We start from the raw sequence: 14,172 nt of genomic DNA on the forward strand, positions 1-14,172 counted from the left end.
GTTCCTCGCCAGGCATAGATGGCATTAACACTAAACTATTGAAACTTACGCAGCCGTTCTCTAGCGACATACTAGCTTTATTGTACCAGCAATCCCTCGAAGATGGGTATTTGCCGAGTGATTGGAAGCATGCAAAAATAATTCCGGTTCACAAGTCTGGTGACACGTCATGCTTAAATAACTACAGGCCTATATCGTTAACGAGCATCCCTTGTAAAATATTAGAGCATATCCTATATAGTCATATTATTAATTTTGTCATGGAGAACAATTTTTTTGAGGGACAACACGGCTTCAGAAAAGGCAAATCGTGTGAGACTCAACTTTTCGAACTTGTAACCGATCTTTATGATAACGTTCATTCGCTCCAACAGACCGACTTGATATTTCTAGACTTTTCTCGGGCTTTTGATTTTGTACCGCATCAGCGGTTATTACAAAAACTTGAAACGTTGAATATAGACCCCTCACTGATATTTTGGATTAGACAATTCCTTACGAACAGAACTCAATCCGTTGTAATTTCTGATCAGTTGTCATCGTTCACTGATGTTAGGTCTGGCGTGCCCCAGGGCTCTGTCCTGGGACCCCTTCTCTTCCTTATATATATAAACGATCTCCCTGTTAGCATTTCTTCATCGATTCGACTCTTCGCAGACGATTGTGTATTGTATAAAAAGATAGTACATATAGACGACACCTCGACACTTCAAACCGATCTGAGCTCTATTGCTTCGTGGTGCGACAAGTGGCAAATGCGAATTAACATAGATAAAACCAAATATATGACCGTGACAACAAAGAAAACATCAATTAATTTCAGCTACTCTATCAACGGTGTCCCTCTGGAAAAGGTAAATAAATATAAGTATCTGGGTGTTTTTATTTCCGATAGTCTTAATTGGCATGACCATATTAACAACTTAGTTGGGAAAGCAAATCGTTCTTTAGGATTCATCAGGCGGAAGTCGTATTTAGCTCCCCCGGAAACTCGTTTGCTAGCTTTTAAGTCCTTTGTCAGATCGCAGCTCAAATACGCCAGCATCATATGGTCTCCCCACCAGGACTACCTGATTGACCAAATTGAAAGAATTCAAAACAAAGCCGCGCGCTTCATATTTAGTGACTATTCACCTTACACGAGCGTTTCGGCACTGAAACAAAGGGCTAATTTACCTTTATTAAAAGTCAAGCGCAAAGTCTCCCGTCTTACCTTCATTCACAATATTTATTACTATAATGTTAGCCTTAAGGAACTCTTATTACCTCCCCCTCATCGCATCTTTCCCAGACATGATCACCCTCACAAAATTCGTTTATCAAATTGTCGCACTAACCAGTTTCGCAACTCGCCATTACAGCTTGCCATTGCAGAATGGAACTCTTTGCCCCACCACGTTGTAGATATCATAGATAAAAATGAATTCAAATTATCATGTGAACGTTTGTTTCACTTTTCCATGGAATGAATCGCGGGATGGTGTCTTTCTTGTTTTTTATGTGCAAAGATGGTCTTTTCTCTTTCTTTTTGTAGCCTGGTTGGCACGTTGTTTCCTGTTTGTGTAAGAGTGTATTCCTTTCGAGTGGGTGTATTGCATTGTTTCTTGTTTATTAAGCAAATATGTATGATATGTATCGTTTCAATATTTTTGTCGAAAACCTTGTACTCCCCCCCTCATACAATGCCCGAAAGGGCGCTTTGAAGTAAATTAAATAAAAAAATTAAAAAAAAAAACATTTTCGCAAAAATGTTAATGAACGATATCTCCCTTGCAAGAATGTAACGCAAAAAGAGCCATGTTCAACAGTATCTACCCGAAAGAGAGTCAGTCTATTGATGACTACATAGCGTAATTAACTTCCGGACTAAACCAACAAGTGTGTCTTGGACGACAAGCGTGACCGCCTTTTCGGCAAAAGAATCATCATCGGTATTCGCGACGCAGCTGTTCGCGAAAGGCTTTTTCAGGAGGGAAACTTGACACTTGAAAAATTATCGCGACGTGCATAGCCGCCGCAATCTCAAAGTGTCATGTATCATTGTTGGAGGCTGCGTCGGATGGACAATAATTTGCGACGACTGGTGTCAACTTGAGCCGCGGTAAGGAAAACAGACTCGTTGAGAAAACAGCACCACCCCCAAAAAGTCAGCCTCCACCACAGCCATGAAACTGCGAGAACATGGATACAGCGCTCAAGAAAACAGCATGCAGCAGCTTTGGAACTATGCACCAACCTTAACAATGCCCAGTATGTGGATAAACCTGTTATGCCTGTCGCAAGGTCTGATATATCGCCAGTGTCTGTTGACAAAAACAACGGCAAGGCCCAAGAGAAGAACGGAGGTCGGACAATGACCAGGATGATGACTGCTTTCAAGAATTCTATCTGGGGAGCCTCACGATCAACGACATTGAAGAAGGCACACGTATGACTGTCTCTAAAACAACAATGTAAATGGCCACAACGTGAACTTCAAACTTAACAGAGGCTCCGATGTGAACATCCTACCTGAGAGACTTGTCACGAAATGGACGCCCTTGCCAATTCTCAAGAAAACGAAAGCAAGAGTAACTACCTATCTTGGTAAGTGTCTGTATATAGAAAATAAGTGTGAACTTCCTTGCTCAATGAAGGATACCCAAGCAACCTGAGGTTTCTCCGGAAAAACGGAAACTTCAAGCCCATCTTAAAGGCAGCGGAATACACAAAAGTAAAGCTACTGCACAGAGTGAAGATCATCCAAGCGACAGAGAAGGCCAACCGCCCAGATTCACAACAGTTCGCAGCAGTTCTCCAGGACTTCCCCAGCGTGTTCAAAAGAATTGGCAGAGTGCCTGGAGAATAGACCGTCCACCTCCAACCCTACGTAAACCTACTGCAGAGGCCCCTCGAAGAGTGCGAAGTCCACTTGAACGCATAGTGAAAGCAGAACTCGAGCGGATGCAAGCAAACTGCATCATCAAAAGGGTGATAGAGCCAAAAGACTGGGTCCACTCCATCGTTATAATCAAAAAGGAAAATAGAAATGTGAGAGTCTGCCTGGATCCGAGGAACTTGAACGCAGGAGTGAAACGGCAGTATTATCAAATTCCTGTTTCAGAAGAACTCTTTGCACGTCTAAGTAGGATCACACTGTTCTCTGTCCAGGATGCCAAGAGCACCTTTTGGCAGCTAGCGCTCGAAGAACAGAGCTCATTCATGTGCACATTCGCATAGCCGAGGTAAAGGTACAGGTTCCTGCAAGTACCGTTTGGACTTAGCACTACTTTTGAACAGTTTCAACAGGCAATCGAAACAATCTTCGATGGTCAAGGCATTATAATGCCATACTTCGATGACATTTTTGTTGCGTCCAAAACGCGAAGTGACTATGTAGCTTATAAAATAGTTTGTTGTTGGGTGAGTTGGTGAACGTTTGGATTCATGGGTTTGCGCAAAAAAGACGGACACAAGAGAGATGTAGCCTATCTGCGAAAAGTGGTTACGATAGAACGCGACAACCTCAAGATGAATTGTGAAAAGCTCAGGTTGGGACTTCCGTCCGTCATCTACTTTGGTCACCAACTCACCTAACAGGGTATCGCTCCTAACCCCGACAGGGTGAAGGAGATCAGCGTTATACCAGTGCCAGTGACCAAGGCGGACCTTTCACGATCACAGGGGATGGCAACGTTCCTCATAAAATTTGTCCCAAACTTCTCCGCGAAAACATAACCTCTGCGAGAGCTTCTCAAGTCTGATGTGGCCTGGCACTGAACCTTTATGATGTCAGAGGCCTTCAACGAAATCAAACACGACCGGAAAACTGCTCCAGTGCTATATTACTTCGACCCACAACAGCCCAATTTCATATCAACAGACGCAAGCTCATATGGAATCGCCAGCATTCTCCATCAAAACTGTCATCCACTGGCCTATGCATCAGCAGCACTCACAACGGCCCAACAGCGTTATGCGGAGATTAAAAATGAACCTTGCATGTGAGCAGTTTTATTACTACACCTGTTGTCGAAGCATTGTGGTCGAGACTGATCGCATATCCCTCACCGGTATGCACTGCGAGTACTCTCACAAGATCTTCCCTGGACTAAAGCGTTCGTTGCTTTGTCTCCAGCGTTTCAGCATCGAGGTAGTATACATTTCTTGGAAACAGATGACAGTCGAAGACGCCCTGTCTTGAGCCCCAGGTCGGGCAAGGTACATCGAGACTGCGCTTCAAGAACATGGCATTCTTGTCCGCACTTCGGTTCAAGCGTCTACACGCCAGCTAGCTGAAATGCGAGCCTGCACTGCAGCGGATGACACACTTCAGAATCTGGCCTCGTACATCCAGAAATACTGGCCTGACCAGATTTCCGGCGTCCCTTCATCTGTTAAGCCCTACCAGTACTTGAGCAGAGTAGAAATTTACACAACTCATGAATTCGTCTAATATTGCGAACGACCGGTCGTGCCACAGGTTTGCCAACAAGACGTGCTCTCAAGGCTCCACATGACTCATCGTGGCGGAGTCGCCTGCGAGAACACAGCTCGCCAGAGTGTGTACTGGCCCGGACTAAACAAAGAGATCAAGGAGATGATACCCAGATGTGAAATCTGCCAACGCCATTAGCGAGCCAACCAGCGAGAGTCACTTCTCGACAGAGATATTCGAACTCGTCCTTGGGAAAAGTGGCAGTGGACGTTTTCTACTGCAACGGCTGTACGTACTTGCTACTGGTCGACTAGTACTCGAAGGTCGAAGGTAAAGAAAATGCCAACAACCACCGCATCTGCTGTTATAGCAGTCCTTAAGGCCATCTATGCACGCCACCTGATACCAAGTGAAGTTGTCAGTGACCAGGGCCATCTATTCGACTCGACCGAGTTTAGAGACTTCAACAAGAAGTGGAACATCGTCCACAAGCCGACATCCCCACTATTTTTTCCGGTTGAATGAACAGGTAGAGAGATCCCCTTAGACAATCAAGGTTGCAATGACGAAAACACTCCGTGAAGGATAAGAACTGTAGGTGGTTTTGCTGAACTACAAGGCAACACCGATGAAATAACTCATCTCCGGTAGCGATGCTCATAGCAAGAAGGATCAGAACGCTCATTCCAGTCCATCTTAACATACTCCTACCTCACTATCCGCATACATTCCTCCACAAAAAGTCAAAGGCAATGCAGCAAGTTCAGCACAAGCATGGAGGCCAACATGCAGAAGTACTGCCTCCTTTGCACAAGAAACAACCAGTTCGGTACTCGCGAAGGAAGAGACTGGAAAAGGCTGCAGTGACACAGGGGGGCTCGGAACCACAGAGGAACACAGTCACTGCGTCGAACAGACAGATATACAAACGCAACCGGCACCACATTCGAGCGAGAATCAGCTCAAGGAAACCCCAGGTGACGGCAGAAGATTACTATCTGGTTGACATCACACTTGGCGCAAGTCACTCAGAAGAAACATCCTTGAGATCTTTGCCAAGCCAGCCACAACACCGAGCAACACGCTCAGAAGGTACTGTCAGAGTTCCTTTAAGATTTCTTCTATAGCATGTTAATTTTATTATTTATTAATACTTGTGTGGCTGCATGTTATGTGGCTGTCTGGTAGCGCCCCCCTACTGGCGACTTAGACTGGGACACAGTTCATTCCAGGGGGGGGGGGGGGGGGGGGAGGAGGGAAAGGGAACGCGGCGCAAAGCGGAGGCTGCCATATTAAAACCGCTTACGTTGCCAGCATAGGTTTTGCAGCGGGAAAGTTGCTGCCATATACGGCGGACTGAGTTTTACTTTCTTTTTCGTTTGGAACGAGAATGTATTGTTGTGTTACATAAGTCCTCCTGCATACAGACAACGAAGTTGAATTATATTTGTCTTGTTTACTTGGTTTGGAACCCTAAAAACGGGTTTTTGACGACTTATTGCTTTCATCATTTTGGAGTACGCAAGGCAGTTATCTCGCTGTTCTGGTTTCGGTTACGAAAGCAACGCAAAACGCTCGTAGTTCCCGCCCTCAATACACGTTGGACACATTCCACACTTTGACACCGGATAACTGTATGAACAAGGATTTGCATTTAGTTCAGAGGTAACTTTCGCCGCTTCCTCACCGTCGAGCAGCCGGATCAGCTGGCGGCAAGCCGCGGATGAAAGGCTTGAGCATCAACAGCCTAGAGCCACTACAACAGCCCAAGTGCACTCAGTGCTGATGCGGGCGACGCGGGCTTCTGTCAGCCCAGCGGCGGACCCAAGAGGGGGGCGACGGGGACGGCCGCCTCCCCCCCTCCCCCCCTGCCCCCTCCTCGGAGGGCGATTTGACATGGGTGGATCCCCCGAAATAACACCAACTATCGGCCTGCCAGGTGGTAAGAGGCTCGGTACTCAAGGACGAGGGTTCGAAATAGGGTAGGCCGCACCCTAGCAGGCACACTTGTACTCTGAACTTGGAGAACCACTCCGTCGCTTCAACCGAGACTGAAGTCCGCGGCGGCGGTTTCAAAGCACGGCTTAGAACCAAAAGTCGGCGCAGCGGCGCACATCTAGGGGCCGTCGGTGCACTGTGGCTCTGCGGCGGTTAAAAGAAAAGGCGCAACCCGAGTCCTGTCTATCTTGCTTTAGAATTTACCTCCCCCCTCCTCCTACCCCCCCCCCCCCCCAAAGAAAAAAAAAAGAAACGGAGTTCTGGATCCGCCTTTGAGTCAACAGGTAGCCCAGCACAATCTGTGAACGTTCCAGCTCTTCGCCATGACACGGTGTTGCAGAAAGCAGGGTAAAATACAACTACACGGACCACCGAATCAAATGCACTGTTATCGTAAATATTGGCTTGTGATTGCGCCTTTGTAGATTATCTTATTCGTTTTGCTGGAGAGACGCAACCGACGGGCGTAACAAAATCGTTTGTTTATTCCGCATACCTCGCAAAAGTACTTACCCAGTCACCTTGCGAAAAGCGCGAAACACGGAGTCCGCACCGCCCCGACTTAGCAGTCTTTTACCTGCTTTAGAGCAGTTTGTACCTGCTAGTAGGCATGTCTACTGAAACTGCAGCTTGAAACTAGGGGCAATGCCAGAGAGAAAAGAGACAAAGTTGGGAAAGCATGCTCGCTCTCTCCAATTTCTGAACTCTCAAGTGATTGTACCATAATAAATTCCCCAACACCTCTTTCCAAAATAAAGAAAAAACACTATGTTCACTACGTAAAAAATGGTCTCAGTTCATGCATCCGCAGGCAGGTAGGGAACGTTGCCCTAATTTATTCACACCACATGACGAGCGCAACAAACTCACACGAGATTTACAAGAAAATATCGGTGGTGACTTAAGTTTCCCTAAAATTCTGTATGACCGGTCGTTTGCAGGACAGAATCATCTACACGGGCGGTGTGCGTCGCTGTGCAAACGCCAACAACACGAAGCATAAAAACGGCAGGTCTAGGACAGCAATCCGGAGTCCATTGTTCAATTAAAACGACGTAATTTTGTTGAAAACGCCCGCAGCTTTTTACTCACGGTATGCGTCGAGAATCTTCCACATTTTGAAACGGAACGAAGGAAGATTTACTTTTAAAAGCGCTCACTGCGTCCTCCCGGACCAGCTGGACCGGATCAGCTGACGACGACGGGACTAAAACCGCTGAATTTCAACCCCACGATAACCAATTTGCGCTTCGAGTTAGTATGGGCTTCTACCTCCAAGCACCGCACCACACACCACGAATGTTTCAACTCTTTGCCGCCGTCGCCGTGTTGCACCAAACAGAACGAGATCGCCGAAGTCAACGGAGCGCTGTCGTGAACCTTGGCTTATGGTTGCGCAGTCGTGGACCCTGTGACTCCCTTCGCTTTCAAAGCACACACGAGGATTACGAATGATACTTTCCGTCTTGCGGGACCATCAAGGGGCACTTCTCCGGTCACGTCTTCGCTACATGTGCAAACGTGGTCAAACCGAAGCTGCCGAAGCAATACCGGCGCCATGTTGAACGTGCGTTGTTGCTAGATTTTCTCCGACCAAACAAAAACAACGAAACCAAACCGGCTCTAGCTTCCAGCGTACATCGGCGTTGCGCCGTGGCCAGATTTTCTCCGTCAGCTCTAACTTAAAGATGACCTACAGATGCAGCAACACTGGTATCAAGTTTTAACATGGCGGCCCCCACGGAGCGCCGTAAATTCTGAGGAGGGTGCATTGGAAGCGGCGGCACCTTCCCCCCCCCCCCCCCCCCCCCTGGTTCATTCAACATTGCTGTCCTTCCTTTATGTCTCCTATTTATACCGACTGGTAATCAGCCGATATCGAGACATAACACCTGGGGCGAGTGTTCACCCCTCTTTACGCTGCTTGGCGGCGACAGTCTCCGGCGGCTTATTACAAAAATGTTATTCACCAGGGTCGCTGAACTCGTGGAACAAAACATTCTTTGCTTTCTGACGTAGCGGGGGGAGTGACCGGAAGAACGGCCCGAAGTTTCCTTCTCCCTGCACGCACTCAACTTCGCCACTTTTGACTTTGGAGGGACGAGAAACAAGAGCACGAGACAGCGTGGGGAGGCGAGCGTTCAGGCCGCTCGCTCTGCGTTGTCTTTCGGCTTTGCAGCGCCGTTGCGCCGAAATTCGATCCCGTCACGCCTCGCTGAGGCGAGGAGCGAGAGCAGATGACGGGAGTTCGTCTGCTAAGATGAGGCGTTCGCACAACTAACCGAAAGAAAAAGTCGATCTTCTGCTAGAAATCGCGTCCCGCGGTTCACAAACTCTAACGCGAGCTGAAATTGTAAGCGTCTGATATTTCATGAAGGGAACAATTGACAACCCGGGCTTTATTTGCAGAGCTTCAGTCGCTATGTTGCCGCACAGACGCTGAAACCTACCAGTGTGTAATGAAAGGCACAGGACAAACACATATCAGAGGCCGCGGGGTCTCACATCATCCGTGTGCGGGTGAAAAGTGGAAGATTTGTAGACAAATCTTCCACAGCAGAAACTTGTGACGCATTCACTCAGCGTCCGGGAAAGCTAAACATGGAGACGTTACCCGAGGCTTGAGCAAAATCATATTTGAACGTCAGCTATCTTACCCCGTCGCATTTTGCTTGAGAAAGCTCTCGTTCTCAACGCCCATACCATGGAAATAAAAAGTCTTGCGAAACGTATTGCGCCCTATTCCAATGAACTACATTTAAGCCGTATCCTTTTAGTGGCTTACTTATAATACCGTGCTTAAAAGTTAAAACGCAGCAAGCTTTTACGCGTACAGTGTCATAATTTTTCTCTAGTGTATGCTGTTTTGTAGTCAACTCGCTTCGGAAACTTACGCTGTCTGTAAATATCTCTGACAGCGGAGTTGCTTAATTGGAAGTAATCGCAAATATAAGTTTCACGTTGCAGCAACCAACGTTTATAGATAAACGTTGGCAGCGACTGCCCTCCCGCATTCCCACCCATCATGTTGAACAGAAAGGCGTAGTTTCGGTTTGAGGTCGGTACTTTTCTACAACATCCATGACGACAGCATCAGACTGCACTCGGTGCATTCGGCAAGTTCGTTCGGAGCTGGTTTTCCATGCAGCACTCCGCGGGTGCAATGCTTTAGAACTGTCACAGTGCAAGCCTGGATCGCGGATCGGGAACCCGTCGCTGGCATCACCGGCGCCATTGCTTGACAACAGGCAATACACGCAAGTCAAAGAAATACGCAAAAGTAGGAGGCTCGTACGCGGTGCTCGAGTGTATTTTATGATGTGCTGCAATCATTATATAGGGTTCTTGGACATCAAATAGACATTAGTAAAGCGTTCGAACGTCGATTAAAAAAATGGTCTGAAGCACCACCGAGTCTACCGACGTCTTTTGCTTCGGGTGCTGAATAAATGACACGTTCAGCGACTGAACGGCACGCTACGAGTTCTAGTTTGTCACGGAAGCCCTCACAGCAGTTCAACGAAAAAGCTTTCAACAGAAGTACTTTGTACAAGCGGTTAAAACGATGGGAATGTCCCCAGTAAAGGCCTTCTAACTTATCGTTTGCTAAGTTCTGAGGATTTCGAGATATGACTTATGGCGCACCGTGCATTCACGAGGGAGCCTATCAAACCATTCTGCCAGTTTGGCCACGAGGCAGCTACGTAGCTGCCTCGCCTCAGACACGATCACATGGTCGTGTCGCCGCGGGGTCGATCGGGATCTCGAATTCGGCTCCCGACGTGCCGCTTCTTCTTCTAGCCACTGGATGGCTCTGCAGGCGCCCCGTGGCGGGCGAGGAGAAACCACCTCGCCCATCGATCGAGATATGCTCGGGGGCCAGGGGGCGAGAGGCCTCTTAGAACTCCGGACGAGACCGAGACGCAGGCAAGCGGGTGGCGACCGGATCTTGGGTAATCGCGGGACACGAGTCCCGGGGGCCTTCTTTGTGTTTAGCTTTGGGCTTAACGTGCGTTTGTAAGTATTTGTGTAATGTCGCGTGTATTTGTAGTTTAGATTGAGTGTTTTGCAGCGTTGTGTTTTATTGTATACAATAAACGGAGAGCGGAATCCCGCTCCCGTGAAAGAACCAGACTGGACTCGGGTTGTTGACGGACCATGTGGGAAGCGGCGGTACGCGATTTCCTACAGACTCCACAATAACTCTCGGTAACCCTTGTCGCATTAAACACATCACACTTAACGCCCAACAAAGTCGACCACGACCCTCAACCACACAACATTTATATTTAAAAGATTGGCATTCTAACGTCTTAATATTCTTGCCCACAATATTAACTGGGTGATTTCAGATAAGACCGACCAAAGGGTGGCTGCTCGACATTTTTAAATCAACTGATGTTTTATATGCCACTGTCTATTGTCTGGTATAAACGAACTCGCACCTAGTCTTGACCAGAAAACAAAAATGGGGACAGGAAAAATTGTAAGGCATGAAGAGGTGGACAGTTGCGTTCACGCGCACTGATGGAGGGGGCATTTTTGAAAGTGAATAACTAAAACGATAAAATAAGGAGAATTCTAATACTCTTCCGAAACAAACTATTGGTACAGTTTGCTTGTAATATATAGTAATATTATTTATTTCAATTATATTTAGTTTTCTAAAAATTGCCAAACATGCCTGCTCGAACGGCAAAACGCAAAATTTGGAGACCTGCATCTCATGAAATACTTTAATCACCATCATATACTTTTCAGATAGTATCCTACTTATATATGGCTATTATTTAAAATATATATTAGGTACCTGAGTTATACGATAGCCGTGATATATTTAGGCAAACATTGGAAAAAAATCAAACAACAAAAATTCTTATGCGAATAAAGAAAAATACACCACCTTCGATTTTTTTTTTAAATTTGTGTACCCTGTCATGATCTATTTTGACATTCATTTCTATGAAATCATGTTGCATTATTTTATTGCGAGAGAATATGTAACTCCCCAAAGTAGGGTCCTTTTTTAATGTCAACGTTTCGCAGTGTTCTCTACGAGAAGTGACTCTGGAGTTCCAGTTTCAGGAAACTGACACACATCTTTCATATATCTTTATTCTGATAAGGTCACTGACAACTAGAGCAATCGGTCACACAGTAAAATTGAGGAGAAACTATATACAGTATTCACATACAGCATATGAAAAGGTATCATATTAGCTAGCCTAGTGATTCGAGAAAAGATGATGCAGTGTGAAGTTTTACTTTCCGGTATATTTTATATTTAGAAGAAAAGAAAACAGCAATTTACTTCCACACGTAAAAATAAAGATAGAAAACTGTACTAAAATTGTTTAGATTAGCTATGTACTTCCGGGGACAAATAATTTTAGGTGAGGGGTGCCACCGCGCCGGACTTTAATAGCTTCGATACTCTCGGTGTACGCATGGATCGTGGCAAGCCGAGATATTTTGTCCTGCTCGAGGATAACGTTTCGTGATTCTCATATGGTGACCAGATAAAGATTATCAGCTATCACAAAGTGAGACGGTAGTTTAAATACCCCGCGAAGAAAGCGGATGAGTAAGATGTCCCGGCATTCAAAATGAGCAGTCCTTGGGGAATCAAATTCGGCACTTTACGCTAAGGCTTTCCTCGATGTACCCATTTAATTAAGTTTCTTCTAAGCATATCCGACTGTCTGCTCTACATATATGTCACAGGTCCCTTCTGTTGATGACTTGCACAGCCGCCACGCGTGCTAAGACTGAATTCCAGAAAAGACGCGCACCGTTAGCCACTCTTTTTTTGTTGACGATACCGAACAACCTCATTTCCGTCCAGATACACAAGATGCACCCAGTTTCTCGGATAGAATTTCCACCATTGTCCTGGCCGTTTGAATTGCGTTTATTGAACGTTCTCTCAGGTTGTTCAGCGTGGCCTGCACTCTCAACAAATGGGTAGTCGTAGGGTACTACATTTGGGGTAGTCAGAAGCCGTCACAGATATCGCTAGCCCCCCCCCCCCCCCCCCCTCCCTTAGTTATACTAACGACCTCATGCGTAGTCACACGGCACGCAATCAACAGGTAGTCACAGTGACCACCCCCAAAAGCAACATGGCGGGTGGCAAGCGACAGTGGAGCAATACGACTAAGGCCTAGCGAGCTGGACTGCTTTTTGCTAAAAGTACGATTCTCAAGTGAGTACGCCCGTTTTCTGCCTTCCGTGCGCACTAAAGCACTCCAAAACGCGCCTCAAAGCACCTGCACCGCACAATTACGAGTAGGGGCGACGACGGGAGGGGGGGCATTCGAGGGGGTTTGTCCGCGACTGCTTTCGCGCAGCCGGCTGCATTTACTTCGCGGCCAGAAAACATTAAAAGAAGATTACGACAAGTGGAATGATGTATTTATTGAACAGAGCATCTGCTTGCTGTACTTACCGCAAGTGATCCGGCGTTTTCGGTTGACAGCGGCGAGGCGAAGCATCACCGATTCAAGCGGCGTCTGTTCCGATCGTTCAACGCTCCTGCTCACCTGTCAGCATTCGTTATCCAGTTTCAAGTACCTGGTAATCCTCACCGCGTCTGTGCAAGACACCATAGGATTTTATACATGATCGCGTTCACAAACAGCACAAGGTACAAGTTGAGATGTTGACTCTCTAAATTTCTACACACACGACTAGTCGACACCACCAGCTTATATACTGCTGTATTTTCTGTGACCGATTAGGATGGCGACCACTGTAATATTATGCATAAATACTAAAAGACTATGCAAGATTTACCCGTATATAATATTTTCCTCGACTGCACTTATGAAAGCGCTAGTATCTCTCATGTAATCCATTGCAAAAGTGAACTGCAGGTTATAAATAAATTTGAATAGTCGCTACACGTCACATTTTGATCAGTTTCGTTTTCTCGCTAGCCTACACTTCTAGTATACAAAAGACTGTTTAATTAATTGTATTAATTATCGAAACCAATTTTTGCAATCATATCTTTGTGAACACGCTGATGCATTTTCTTTTCTCTTTTTACATATCCGATTGACTTCAGCGGCGGTTGAGTACACGTTGAGGGCACTGAGCACGCGCAGGTGATTCTATACTTCGTTTCAGCTTCGGTCCGAGCGTGGTCGATGTTATGAGCCGAAGGGCCAATCAAACAGCGCAAAAAGCGCAGCGTCATGGCGTGCTCTCTGTGCCTGATAGGACTAGCCGGCGGAGAAGCACGCACATAGACACGGCGAATATCGGCGGGTCCTATCAACTGCAGAGTGCAGGCCATGACGTTGTGCCTGTTTCGCTGTTTGATTGGCCCTTCGGCTCATAACATCGGCCGCGCTCGGACCGAAGCTAAAACAAAGTATAGCCAAGCCCGTCCGCCGGTCCCCCCCGAAGCGTTGCTTAAGTTTTTTTCTTTTCGCCTCAATTGTTTATGCTCAAGCGCGTGTCTTTAAATTATGCGTTCTATGCGCTCGCGCTCGCGCCAAGAAGACAGTGCAGAATTGCCGCTTTCGGGCCCGTGCCTTCACTTGCAATGAACGCGAAAGACGTATGCTAAATTATCTAAGCATCAAAGAACGCCGAGAACATAATTCTCTGCGCTTCACCTGCTGGCGTCTGCGGCAGTAATTTTTCTAAAAAATGTCTAAAACAAATAGCACTTGTATGTTTGCCAACGCCTTATTTTAGGAAATTTACCTGGAATCCTTTATATAGGTAAAAGGAACGCGTGCCGGAAG

Source organism: Ixodes scapularis, unplaced genomic scaffold, assembly GCF_016920785.2.
Source record: "Ixodes scapularis isolate PalLabHiFi unplaced genomic scaffold, ASM1692078v2 PGA_scaffold2__306_contigs__length_199485367, whole genome shotgun sequence".
In the NCBI taxonomy this organism is placed as follows: domain Eukaryota; kingdom Metazoa; phylum Arthropoda; class Arachnida; order Ixodida; family Ixodidae; genus Ixodes; species Ixodes scapularis.